The sequence below is a fragment of the Mus musculus genome, chromosome 19 (genome assembly GCF_000001635.26).
Source record: "Mus musculus strain C57BL/6J chromosome 19, GRCm38.p6 C57BL/6J".
Lineage (NCBI taxonomy): Eukaryota > Metazoa > Chordata > Mammalia > Rodentia > Muridae > Mus > Mus musculus.
Window position 1 is genome coordinate 25484272 of NC_000085.6, and position 14773 is coordinate 25499044.

Here is a 14773-nt window from a genome sequence, read left to right on the forward strand (position 1 = left end):
AAAACATGCTTCCACTTTGAGCATAGATGAAGTCACATTAAAAAAATTAATACATTTTAAATATCAGATTTTGGGGGGGAGGGGGTGACATTCTGTGGGTCTTATTCTGTTGTCAGAGTGTCCACAGCGCTAACTGAAATCCCTCTGCCTATCCACCCATGGTTTGATCTGACAAAAGACGCCAGCACATGGATGTAGGTTGTCTTCCTGTAAGGAGAGGAGAATTTGATGTTTGGATAGATGCTGGCTCTCACATGCTAGGCAAGCCATCAGTCACCTGGTTACATCTAGCTCAGAATTTAAAATCTCAGCACACTTCTTGTTTGCCCTTAATTGTTTCTCATGCTTGTTTCTCTTGCCATAAAAAAAAAAAAACAAAACAAAAAACGTATTTTGTTTTGTTGTTTTCTTCTATAGCTATAATCCCAGCTCCCAGGAAGCTGCCTCAAGTGTCAGCCAGCCCATGCTACATAGTGAGTTACAGGCTAGCCTGGGTTACAACGTGAGAGAAACTGGTTCTCAGGACACCATCGCCACCAAATTTTATTAGATCTTCCCTGGAATTAATTAAATTTTCCTTTCTTCCTTCCTTCCTTCCTTTCTCTCCCTCCCTCCCTCCCTCCCTCTTTCTTTCTTTCTTTCTTTCTTTCTTTCTTTCTTTCTTTCTTTCTTTCTTTCTTTCTTTCTTTCTTTCTTTCTTTCTTTCTTCCCTCCCTTAGGAACTTACAGTGTAAATCTTCAGAAGGAATACATTTCCCTCTGAGCAAGGTGACTCTCCTTAGAGACCACCTCCTCCCCTTCTGCCATAACTACTTTCCGGTGTTAGAATCTGGGCCTTTGTACCCAGTTCCTCCTTGTGTCTCTGTTGACTATTTCCTGCATGCTCTATAGTGAATAAAACACAAGAGATGCCCAAGGACTTCACATGAAGGTTAAAAACACACAGCACCATTTTCAGGTAGTGAAGTTGGAGTTGGGAGGGAGGGAGGGAGGGAGGGAGGGAGGGAGGGAGGGAGGGAAGACAGAGCACTTGGGGTGGAAAGGTTTTGCATTTTATTTGGTTTTGTCCTCTTTTGGGTTTCTGGGGGAAATTGTGTAATTTCTCCCCATCTGTGGGACGAAGGTGAGTCTCCTGGGGTTTTTTGCCTCTTTGAATATGTGGCGCTCCCTTTTCCAGCCTCTCAGTGGTCTCTTTCTTTTTGTTTTGTTTTGTTTTGTTTTTTGTTTTTTGAGACAGGGTTTCTCTGTACAGCCCTGGCTGTCCTGGAACTCATTTTGTAGACCAGGCTGGCCTCGAACTCAGAAATCTGCCTGCCTCTGCCTCCTGAGTGCTGGGATTAAAGGGGTGCGCCACCACGCCAGGCTCACTGATCTTTCTTGTTTGATAAACTGTACTCTAATCCTGTAGTTTCCCTTTACCTCTAAGCATCCCCAACTTAGTGAAAAGGAAAAAAACAAAACAAAAACCAAAACAAAATAAAACAAAAATCAAATTCTAAACATTTTTAGTTTCCACATCTTCATCTTCTACAGAATGAGAAAATGGAACTCTTGAAGTCACTTGTCAGAGCCCAGACGTGGATGTCTTGCTCAACTAATGGCTGGACAGGGAGTAGCAAGTGCCACCTGGCGATGTGTTGGGAAGAATCCTGGGCTGTCCGGCTGCACTGAGAATTTTGCGAACTCTCTAATGATAACGTTTCAATCTGTGACGTGGCTCTGAGATGTGGGACAAGGGAAGTCTATTGAGCTGGAAGACAGCAAATCTGGGAAGCACTGTGTTCCTGTCCCTGTAACTGTGCCTTCCCTGTCCAAGTCCGTGGGGACTTAAGCCTGCAGGGATGAAACCTTGAGATACTGACCCTTCGAGCTGCAGAAGACCTAAGTCTCCAGCAAAAGAACTATGCTCTTGTTCTTTTAGCCCATCTCCTCAAGCAAGGCTTGCATTTAGCAAAAGCAAAGAGCTAAGATAAAATGGATGACAAGGGCCGGGTGGCAGTTACATGGCACATGCAGAGAAGATCATTTGGGATTCTGCACTTGTTATGTATTCTGTCTCACTAATGTATAGCTGTGGATGACAGTGACAGTTGCACAGTCATGTTACTTGATTAAGGTCGCTGCATGGTTCACTTAAAATGGCAAAGGTGGAAGGAAATGCATACTTCACCACAATAAAAAATTAAAGTGCGGCTTACTACCATATACTAACAGATGCTAATGGACGCTAATGAGGGAATGTTCTCATTATAAGTAGATACTAGAAAGTAATAGAAAAAGCCCTCTCTGCCTGGAGAGGTCGCGGTGGGTTTCCCTTCGTGTTTTTTTCTCAAGCTGCTTCTTTTCCAAGGTCTACCAACTAACTAGAAATGGAGTAACAGCAGCCTGCGTGGCTCCTGTCCGGGCCGCCTCGTGACCTTGACCTTATCCGAGCCTCACACGCAGTCCTACTGCAAGGACTTCCAGGTTGATGGAAGCTGAACAAAGACCTGGAGGTCAAGGGGAGGGCAGGATGCAGAGCAGGAGGACGGGAGGGAAAGGCCCCGGGGAAATATCTGCGCTCTGCCTATCTCTGGCTTTCCTCTGCTCCTCCTCCAGCCTAGCCAAGAGGCAAACTGCAGACCTAAGTCGTCAGGAGGTCCGTTCCCTTTCTCACTTCATTTCTCCTTCCTTTCTCCCTTCCTTTCATATCGCAAGGCAAAGAAAGCACACAGACCTGAAGGAGCTTTCCCCAAGGTCTCGGCCATCTGAAGGCTGAGCGCGGACTAAAATGAAGCTCTTAGGGTGAGCCCGGGCTGTAGCACGCCTACCCTTCCGGCACAATCTTGCCTCTGTTGTCCCTGGGTTTTTCTAGGCCTCCTTCCTCCCCATCTTCCTTACCTTCCCACCACAGCATCTGAGGTACAGCTTCTCCCGAGGTTTAATTCACACCATCAACTCCACGCATTCAAAGTTTACAGTTCAGTTAGTGTCGGCATATTGAGCGTTATGCCACCGCGTCCGTTTTAAATCTATTTTTTTTTCCATTTTTTAACTTTTAAGTTTTTATTGGAGGTTGGAAAGAACTGTCTGCCGTTGCAGAGGAACATGGTGAACCCCCAGTTTACAATCCTCTGTGACTCCCGCTCTGGAGGATCTGACACCCTCTTCTTTCTGGCTTTTGCAGGTGTTAAGTTTCAAACCTCCTACAAGCACTGAGGTGCCTATTTAACACATCAAAGCAAATCTGGCCTCTGGATTTTCCCAGAATTCCAAAGTCCTTACCTGTTACAGTGTTTAGCTAGCATTCCTTGTCCTCTACCCTGAACTCCCCAGCCCAGGGGCTGGGCTGCCCTTCCCCCAGAGGCCCTTCTCTATACAATCCAGACCTTTTCCTTACCTACTCTCTCCTTTGTATCCTTTTCCACCTTTGGCCCCCTGGCTTCTGTTCTTGATTCCCCTCTCCTTCTCCCCTGGTGGTTCAGGGTCATGACCATATCTGAACTCTCCCAGATGTGTCTGCCTTTGTATCTATAATAAACTTTCTCCTCCACCATACCTAGGAGCAGACATGTCCTTTCCTTTTCTTTTTATTTCTTTTTCTCATCTAGGGGACACCAGGTGCACGCGTGGTACACACATACAGACACAAAGGCAAACACTCATACATGTGAGATGAAAATAAATCTTCCAAAAAAAAACCCATAATACCTGTGCACATATGTATATGTGTGGGCAGATGTATCACAGCATGTTTGTAGAGGTCAGAGGGCAACTTTTGGGAGTTGGGTCTCTCCTTCCATGGTGTAGGCCCCAGGAATTAAAAAACTCTGGTTGTTGTGACTCTGGTCTTTGTTTTAAACCATTTTTGTCACCAAAGTGAGAATCCTGTTCCTGGCAACAGTAACTAATCCACCTCAGACAGACTAAGAATAAGAAAGAATTGTGACAGCGTGACACCACCGTAATGTACACGAACTCTTTCTTTCCCTCTCAAGTTCTGCATACTTTTGCAGTCTATGCGCATTCATTATCCCATTACAATCTTCATAGTCCTGGGCCACTACTGGATTAGCCGAGAAATGAAATAATCAAGAGGAAGCCTGCAGCCATCCAAGGGGATGCAGATGTTGCTAAAAATTCCTTCCCACCGAGAACCATAAACACCCACCCCTCTAAGGTCCTAACTGAGGCAGGATTCTGCCAAAGTACCCTCTGGGGGAACCAACAAGTGAACTGGGCTTCCTTTCAGATCAAGGTAGGGGTTATTTACAGGGGTGTGAGTCCTCCCTAACCCCAAGAGACTGCACCTGAAAAACCTTTAACCAGCAAGAATCACAGCTTGCCTATAGTAACTTAAATGGAGCTCCTGTATTTTTGCCAAGCCTTGTAGACTCTAGTCCCGTCCCCCCAACCCCCAACCCCCAGGGCATTTTTAATTAAAGGCAGAACTATACACAATAGGTGGTTGGGAGTGGCTGGATACTCCTGTCCTGTGACCCTCCCCACTCCTCCCAGAGGGGATGTAAACAAGAAGCCCAGCTGGGGTGATCCTTGCGGCAAAGTTGAACTCTCCAAGGTAGAAGTTGCCTGGGTCAAAAGACAGAGGCTCCCAACCTCAGGTCATTTCAGGAACAATGCAAGTTTGTTGACCCAAAGCCCAGTGTCCCTCACTAGACTGGGTTCACCTTTGGCAAGGACTGTTTGAGGGCATGTGTGATGGGAACTTTTTGCTAATGGAAAGAAGCAAAATTGCACCACTGTGCTTTTATGACCTTTTGCTTCCCTCACCTGGCTCATCCTAATTGAACTCCTGTTTATCACAGGTTGTAATCCTATTTCTGGTAGCAAATGAAGAACACACCCACAGGGCCAAGGCTGAAAGGTGGACAAAAGAGAAGAATGCATGCGGATACAGCTGCTGCTGCTGCGAGATGCCAGCTTTGGATGAGAGACCCAGCACCTGAGAGAAACAATTGTTTTTTGTTTTAAAGTGGTTTGGTTCAATGTTTCTGATGCTTCAGTCCAAGGTCAACTGGCTCCCTTGATTCCATTTTCACCTGAGTTAAGGCAGAACTTTCTGGTGCTTGGATGTAGAGGAAGGTGACCAAGATAGGGGTGTCTGTCTGGAAATGATCCTCCAATCCCATTCCACTCTCCACTCTTTCTACCACCTCCCAATAGCAATAGCTCATTCAACAGTGAACCCAACAATGGGTTAATCTGTTTGTGAGACTGGAACTCTCACAATACTATCATTCCCCCGAAGGCCTACTGCTTCAATAGGGGAGCAAGCCCTGTACAGGAGCCTCTGTGGGGTGCCCCAAATGCAAACCACAACAAACTGATTAGACACAGGAAGCCCCTTAGAAACCTTCAGAGAAGAATCTCCCTGTGGGCAGTGAACACTGCACACGCTCCATGCCTTAACTTACATTTAAGATGTATTAGTAAGGGAAGAGTTCAGAGCTGACACGTGAGGGGCAGTGGAGGTAGTGATGCTCACCTTTAATCCCAGCCCTCTGGAGGCAAAGGCAGGTACATCTCTGAGTTCTAGGTCAGCCTGGTCTACTGAATAAATTCCAGGACAGCCAGGGCTACACAGAGAAACCCTGTCTCTGACCCACCACCACCTGAAAGAGTTGATACACATTATGTATTTGGTTATCCATGCTTATAACTCTGAAAACAAAACAAACAAAAAACATAACACCCATTTGTCTCTTAAGAGAGGAGCTTGCTGACCAAGCTGTGATAAGAATTTCATTCTGGCATTTTGTATCATGTTCATTTTTGAACCATGTAAACATATTACCTGTTCAAATATATATATATATATATATATATATATATATATATATATATATATATATATATAATGTGTGTGTATGTATGTGTGTATATATATACACATATATATTTATATACATATATATTTATATGCATATATATATGCACACACTCACACACATATATAAAATTTGACAAATATGTTATATATATTAGATTTGATCATTTTATGTGTGGTTTGCCTGCATGTATGTGTGTGCACTCCTAAAAGCTCGGTGCTTACAGAGGTCAGCAGAGGGCACTGGTTCTTTTGTGTCTTAGTTAATGTTCTTTTACTGTGAAGAGACAACAAGACCAAGGCAACTCTTATAAAAGAAAGCATTTAACTGGGGGGGTTGCTTACATTTTCAGGGGTTTAGTCTATGATCATGAACATGGAGGTACACAGACAGACACAGTGCTGGAGAAGTAGCTGAGAGCTTTATATTCTGATCCACAGGCAGCAGGGAGAAAGAACTGTACCTGGCATGGGCTTTTGAAACCTCAAAGCTTACCCTTTGAGAACAAACTTCCTCCAACAAGACCACACCTACCCTAACAAGGCCACACCCACCCCAGCAAGGCCACACCCACTAATCCTTCTAAAATGGTACTACTCTCTGATGGCTAAGAATTCAAGTTAATAAGCCTCCATTCTTATTAAACCACCACACTCTGGAATGGAGTTATGGATGGCTGTGAACCACCATGTGGTGGCTGGGAATGGAACTCAGGTCTTACACAAAAACAACAAGTGCTCTTAACTGTTGAGCCTTCTCTCCAGTCCCCAAACATGTATATATTTATGTATATACATATATTTAAAAACCCATTTTTAGATTCAACAAATATTACCAAGCCATTCCAGCATAAGAGGTGCTGGTCTTGATGTTAGAGATATAGTTAGGAATATACCAAGCATAGGAGGTTTATAAGATTTTTGTAGATTTGTAGTTCCTTGTTCCCGTGACTGACTTGAAGGTCATCTTCTTGACTGAAGTCATAAGACCTGGATCTTCCTTGTGTCCTTTATCTAATTTTTATGGGCTTTATTGTCTGTAACATAACTAACACTTAATTGCCTGTCCTCTGGTTTGTCTGAGGTAGCTTCAAGAGTCCCCAACGTTAACATCCCTAGTGAAGTCCTTACCACTTCACAGAGTTGTCAGAGAGTCCCAGGACCTGAGACATACCTCACTTCTTCATGTCTGCTCCTTGTTTCCTGTGGACACTATTTTGCTTATTGGTTTGTTTCTAGAGAGAGGGCCCTGCTGTATAGAGCCCAGGATGACCTTGCATTCGTGAGTCAGAATGATAGGATTACAGGCTGAGCCACTACCTCCCAGCTACTGCGGCCAATGAGGGACGATAGATGAGAAATGGCATCTTGGATGTGGTTAAGGGTGTGTATCGATGATGCCAGGCAGTGGTGGCACACACCTTTAATCCCAGCACTCAGGAGGCAGAGGCAGGGGGCAGGGTCCTCTGTGAGTTTGAAGACAGCTTGGTTTACAGAGTGAGTTCTGAGACAGCCAGCGAAACCCGGTCTTGAAAGGATAAAAAATTATTATTATTACTATTGCCTGGAGCCAACCACTATTACTCCTCTTCTTTTAGGGTGAGAGGCCCAGAGTCCTCATCTATAAAGTGAGAATAATGAATAATTCGACCTGTCCAGGTCAAGTGCTACTAATGGAATGATAATGGAATGAACTAGTATAGAAAGCCCTTGTGTCAGGCACATGGAAAGCTGTGTTAATTTCCCCTGTGATCCTCAGCCAATCTCCAGGCTTCACGCTGGCTCTGCTCTGCCCCTCAGGTTCAGTCACATGTCCTTTGTTTTTATTTCCGGATTCTGCATGCCCATCAGTATCTCTGACTTTACATGACCTCCTGCTAGGCTAAAATAGGAGTTCTTGTCTTGCAGGGCTACCTGGTAAGGCTGGCCTGCAGAGCCCTGCCAGGGAACACTAGCAGCTGCCTCCTCCAAATGCCCTTGTCTCTAACACTCTTTCTAGGATCACATTTTATTTATTCGCAAGCCCATCCCCTTGATAATCTGATGCTTAAAGCCAGGAGGGTCCTGAATGGCTTGTTTGACAGGCAGAGACGGGTGAGAGGGGTATCATTTTAGACCAAATTTGCCTTCTAGAAAACACTTGATACTTAGTTCTAGTGTGTTATCATCTTCTAGTATATCTTTATTTTACTATTTCAGACAGTGAGTTCCCCCCCCCAAAAAAAAATGAATGTAGAAGGGATTTTTACAGCTAGTGCCACACACTGCTTAAGGAAAATTATTAAATATGTTGAAATTTATGGTTCCTTTGGTCTCCAGAACAACTGGTAAAACAACAAAGTAGTTACAAACGGTAAAGAATGGAGACTCTGTTCCAAATTTGTGGACCCTGAAATTTGAATTTGATATCATTTTCATGTAACCCCAAACAGTCTGTCTTTGATTTTTTTTCTCTTAACCATGTATATATGTAAAACCCATCCTTAGCTCTCAGGCTATATAAGCCCCCCACGGAGTCAGCAGGAGACGGAAGTGGGTTTTCCTCCTAAATGGGCCTGGGAATGCAGCCTTTCCAGGGCTTTTCCAGCTAGGGTTGTTAAGGTTTCTTTTTGGGTTTGTTTCATTTTGTTGTTTTTTTAGAGACAGAGTCTCACTATGTAGCTTTTCCTAGCTTAGAACTCACTATATAAACCAACTGCCCATGAACTCACAGGGATCCACCTGCCTCTGCCTCCTAAATGGTCTTTATTGCCAATTTGAGGTGGTACTAACTCCTGGTTCCCCCAGAAGAGGGCATCAGATCCCATTACAGATGGTTGTGAGCCACCATCTGTTGCTGGGAATTGAACTCAGAATCTCTGGAAAAGCAGTCAGTGCTCTTAACCGCTGAGCCATCTCTCCAGTCCAATGTTTTGATCTCTTAAAGATCCCAGTAGCTAGCAGCAGTCACATTGTCAACTCAAGTAGTATTTTGTGTGTGTGTATTTTAGAACTATATAGGTGAATGTGATTTTTAAGATTTGTTTGTTTGTTTGTTTGTTCATGTATTCCAAGCTGGCCTCGGCCTTGATATGTTGTAGAGGGTAACTTTGAACTCTGATCTTCCACCTCCCGAATGCTGGGACTGAAAGCATGAACCACTATAGCTGACTAGATGAACAGATTGATTGCTTTTTTTAATTTTTATTTTATAGTTGCAGGTGGCTTCTGGATAATGTGTCAAAATAGTCATACTTATTAATTTAGTCCTTGGCTTCAAAACACTGTTTCTGTCATGATGTCATTTCTTCGTAGTCCACCATTCTTTCTCACATAGGTGAAATTTTTGTACTTCTGTGTTACATCTCTAAAATCTAGTACAGGTTTTTCCCATGAGTTGGTAAAGTAGAAACCAAAAAGCCTGATAAGGCTTTTGTTTGGTTGGTTGGTTGGTTTTTCGAGACAAGGTTTCTCTGTATAGCCCTGGCTGTCCTGGAACTCACTTTGTAGACCAGGCTGGCCTCGAACTCAGAAATCCGCCTGCCTCTGCCTCCCAAGTGCTGGGGTTAAAGGCATGCGCTACCACTGCCCGGCTGTTCCGAATTCTTTACTCCCATGACAGAGGCCAATAGTAAAAAACAAAACAAAACAAAACAAACAAACAAAACAAAACAAAACAAAACCCCACGAGTACGGGGCGTCTGCCACCTTGCCAGTTTCAGTTGGACAGACTCTGCTGGAAGGATTGGATCGCAGCAATGGCCTCTCAGGGAGAGCCACAGGTCCAGTCCAAGCTCATCCTGGTGGGTAACGGCGGCACCGGGAAGACGATGTTCATGAAGCGCCATTTGACGGACGGACGAGTTTGAGAAGGAGTATGTAGCCACCCTGGGCGTGGAGGTGCACCCGCTCATCTTCCATACCAACAGAGGACCCATCAAGTTCTACGTGTGGGACACAGCCGGCCAAGAGAAGTTCGGGGGGCTGCGTGACGGCTACTACATCCAAGCCCAGTGTGCCATTATAATGTTCGACGTAACATCGAGAGTTTCTTACAAGAACGTGCCTAACTGACTGGCATAGAGCTCTGGTACGCGTGTGTGAAAACATCCCCGCTGTATTGTGTGGCAACAAAGTGGATATTAAAGATAGGGAAGTGAAGGCAAAATCCATTGTCTTCCACCGAAAGAAGAATCTGAGGGTTTTTTGTTTGTTTGTTTTTGTTTTTTGGTTTTTTGTGTTTTTTTGGTTTTTCAAGACAGGGTTTCTCTGTGTAGCCCTGACTGTCCTGGAACTCACTCTGTAGACGAGGCTGGCCTCGAACTCAGAAATCCACCTGCCTTTGCCTCCCAAGTGCTGGGATTAAAGGTGTGAGCCATATTTCTGCCAGAAGTAACCACAACATTGAAAAGCCTTTCCTCTGGCTTGCCAGAAAGCTCGCTGGAGATCCTAACTTGGAGTTTGTTGCCATGCTGGCTCTTGCCCCATGGTTGTTTCCTTCCTGGATTTCAAAGATAAGACTATTACAGTCGCATCACAATGTTCAATGGTGAAATCTTGTTGGTTACCGTCATTTCCGTTCTTTTCGTTTAGAATCAGAATAAAGTTGTATTTCAAATAATTAAAAAAAAAAAGAACATGAGTATGCTTGCAGTGTTATTTATCTTGGCACAATTAGCTTTGCTAACCTGGTTTCCTTCCATGTTGTTAGCAGACTGAGAAATCACCAAGTCAGGGGCTACAGAACACAATAGAATATATACCTGAGCTAAGCTGCACCTTACCTCTAGTTTATTTTGAAAGTCTTTTTTTTTTTTAAGAGTTATTCAATGTAAATGTGTGCTTTGTCTGCATGTCTGTCTGCACACCAGAAGAGGGCATTTGATCCTGTTATAGACAGCTGGGAGCAGCTATGTGGCTGCTTGGAATTGAACTCAGAACCCTTGAAAGAAGAGCCAGTGTTCTTAATCGCTGAGCCATCTTTCCAGCTTCTCCTAGGTAGCCACAGGCCAGCTAATACTCAACTAGCTTTATTGTACAGTTCAGGCTTACTTGCCTGGGGATGGTACCACTTTCAATGTGCTGGGCCTTTCTGTACCAATAAACAGCCACGATAATCCCTACCTGGGATGTCCTGGGACAATTTGATCCAGGCAGTTTCTCAACTGAGGCTCTCAGATGACTCTAGAAAGTTGTGTCAGGATGACAGTTAAATCCAACTGGGACAATTCTCTTTTAAACTGAAATGAAATAAAATAAGGGGCCTGGTGAGATGGCTCAGTGGTTAAGAGCACTGACTGCTCTTTCAAAGGTCCTGAGGCACAAATCCCAGCAACCACATGGTGGCTCACAACAATCCGTAATGAAATCTGATGCTCTCTTCTGGAGTGTCTGAAGACAGCTACAGTGTACTTACATATAATAAATAAATAAATACACACACACACACACACATATATATATGTGTGTGTATATATATATATATTAAGGTTAATGGTGGTATACACCTTTAAAAAAAAGAAAGAAAGAAAAGAAAATGCTACATCTATTCATTTGTCTGTGTTCCTGCCATGGCACATGTGTGACAATCAGAGGATATCTTTCTCTCTCTTCTTTTTTAATTTGTTTATTGTATATAAGTACACTGTAGCTGTCTTCAGACACTCCAGAACTCCAGAAGAGGGCATCAGATCTCACTAAGGATGGTTGTGAGCCACCATGTGGTTGCTGGGAATTGAACTCAGGACCTTCAGAAGAGCAGTCAGTGCTGTTAACCGCTGAGCCATCTCTCCAGCCCCGGAGGATACCTTTTAAGACTTTGTTTTCTCCTTCGGCCTTGGGATCTCAGTGATCGAACCCAGTCACTCCCTTTACCTACCGTGCCATCTCCCAAATCCTATACTAATCTGTAAAATGCAATCCTTGATTTATCTGGTCTGGACTATGAGTCCATTTTCTGTGGGTCACCTTACTTAACATGGCTTTCCTAGATGATAACCTTTTCTTAAATATACCCAAACTTTTACCTCTTAATTTTTATTGGAATTAAAAACAAAAAACAAAAAACTGCAAACCGCAAACTACTGTAGTCTTTATTTTATTTTTTTTTTAAGACAAGGCATCTCTATGTAGCCCTGGCTGTCCTGGAACTCACTGTGTAGACCAGGCTGGCCTCAAACTCACAGAGACCTACCTGCCTTTGCCTCCTGACTGCTAGGATTAAAAGTGTGCATTACCATGCCCCAGTGAGACCACTGTACTCTTTTTGGTTTTTCGAGACAGGGTTTCTCTGTATAGCCCTGGCTGTCCTGGAACTCACTCTGTAGACCAGGCTGGCCTCGAACTCAGAAATCCGCCTGCCTCGGCCTCCCAAGTGTTGAGATTAAAGGCGTGCGCCACCACTGCCCACCCACTGTACTCTTAAACAGAGAAAAACAGGCCTTTTATTTGGGTGATAGCTCCCAGTCCCTGCTTATGAGCCCTATCTCCTGACATAGCGATGGCCCCCTGCGGATCAAGGCCGAGGCCTTCCCTTCTTGTGTGACTCTGCTGTTTCCTTCAGGAACCCTCACGTCGCTGGCCAGCCAGGGTGCTGCATACGATGGATATGTCCTCTCTTTGAACTCATTGTCTTCTTAAGGGCCCAGGTTTGGCCCTGGATGCTCCAGGATTGTGAGCATAGTCAGCTTGGTGGCAGGGTTTGCTACCCAGAAACTTTGCCACTTACTTTCAGGCTTTTAGGTGGCCTCCTATTTTTGATCTTGATAAAGCCTGCTTGGGAAGAACTAATAAATGCCCCCGATCCTCCAGCCTCCTGCCTAGCTCACTAGTCTGAGCTTCAGAGTCACCTTACAGAATTTGAAACACCACCTCTTACACTACTGCTCGCCTTCTGGGAGATCATGGCCTTGACACCCATTCTCTCACACACAGCAGTTGGCATCTTCATGGCAGTCCTCAAGTTGTTTCCAGCCTCCAGATGTGGGGAAGGACAGCAAGTGACTTTCCTGTAGCTGTGAAGCTGGAAAGTGAGGAGGTCCAGTACCTAACACAGGCAGCGAGCATCACTACAAAGCCTACATTTCTGCCGTAATGCCACACCTCTGACTGCCAGTCCTCCTCCTTGTGTGTGGACACCTGCCAAAGTTCATTCAAATGTGTGGAGAACATGGTTGGTCATTTCCACTTGTTTCTGCTGTTGCAGGCACAGCCGTCTTCCTGAATACTTAGGGTCCCTGCCAGCGTTATCTGCTTTCAAATTCCTTCTGCTCCTCCAATCTGTACTACAATCTATTAACAACAGTGATCAAACGTTTTCTAGTGGCAGGCATCATTCTCGACATTTTACAAATATCTCTAATTCCTATGATATTATTGTCCCCCCACTTAAGGCCAGAAGGCTCAAATACACTGAGTGGTTTGTTCAAGTCACACAGTGATTAGCAGAATCCACTTTCATTCCTGAGCCGGCTCAAGGACAAAAGCCTCCATCATCCTCCATCCGCCTAGAGGAGAGACGCCAACAGGCCCACTGGCAGGCTAGGTGCCATGCTATCGGCCCAAGCTTATCTCCTGCTGGGCTTCGTCTTGCCTCCTCTGTTCCAGACTGGCATGTCTGTGCCCTCTCCCCCAACCCTCGGGCTTGCTCCCAACACCCACACTTCCATCCATTGTTCCTGTGACCTAGAATGTCCTGTTTTTCTCTTTATGACTCCTCAGATCCCCCTGAAAGTACAGGATGGCTCTTCCACCTCATACAAATGCTTAGCCCTCCCCGGCCTGCTTCTGCTTTCGGTTCAGTTGCTCACCCCGCTCCTGAGACATGGCTCACACACACCCATCATCAGGTCACTGGATTCAGCCACGTATTTGACACCATGAGCTGATAGAGCATGATCACCCAGATTGCATCTCAGATGATATCTATGTCAAAACGAACCCCGGCAATTTTTCCCTTGACTAGTTACGTTACGACCTGAAACAAACCAGACAAAACGAAAAGTAGGTAAATTTACTGTAAGTGCCTTCATATAGAATAGACAGGTTCCAGACAGGTTCTTCCCCCATGTAGAAGGCAAGCATACACATTCTGTATTCTTTCTTCTCTTTCCATCGTGGAAAGAACAACAGCTATAATGCCATGTGTCAGATAATTTTACAGATATGTCACAAATATCTTAGTCTTTCCTACAACCATCTGAGGTTGGCATTGTCACCCCTTCCTTTTCACGGGTGATGTGGTTAAGTCACAAAGCAGCTAGGTAGCTTGTTTAAGGTCACTGTACACAGCCTGGCCAATAAACTGAAGCATGTTTTCCTTATAATAAAAGCAATGCTTCCTATTTAAACAAATTTAGAAGGTTGAAGGGCTGGAGAGATGTCTCATCACTTATGAGTGCTGACTGCCGTTGCAGAGGACCTGAGTGTGATTTGCAGCATCCAAATGGTAGTTCACAGCCATCAGTAGCTTCAGTCCCAGGGGATCCAACGCTCTCTTGTGGCCTCCTTGGGCCTTTCCCTGAATCTCATCATGCACAACCGTATATGCAAGTAAAACATCCAAGCACATAAATAAATAAATAAATAAATAAATAAATAAATAAATAAATAAATATGCTTTTAAAAAAGAATAAGTAAAGATCAGAAGGTCTTTGGGGCCCACTTAGTGATAGCATGTACCCAACACAAAGAGGTCCTGTGTTCATCATTGTAATTCCAAACCGACTAGATGACAAAATAGGAGACTCCTATTGGACAAAATGATGTACCTGATCCTGTTATTTACAGATAATTCAGAAGCTACTGCACTCTGTTGATATAGTTACGTATATTTTGAAAATTAAATCATCATGTGTAGCATGAATGTTTTCTTTTAATTCAAAATTCCAAACTGCTACCTTGAGGTAGAATACATTATATACATATCAGAAAATTCACCTGTTTAAATTAAACTCTTATTTTTGTAAA

At 44.2% G+C, this 14773-nt stretch overlaps 1 pseudogene; it reads left to right on the forward strand.

Moving 5' to 3' along the window:
- The first annotated feature begins 9561 nt into the window (after positions 1–9561).
- Gm5249 lies at positions 9562–12445 on the forward strand (annotated as a pseudogene).
- Positions 12446–14773: the final 2328 nt, after the last annotated feature.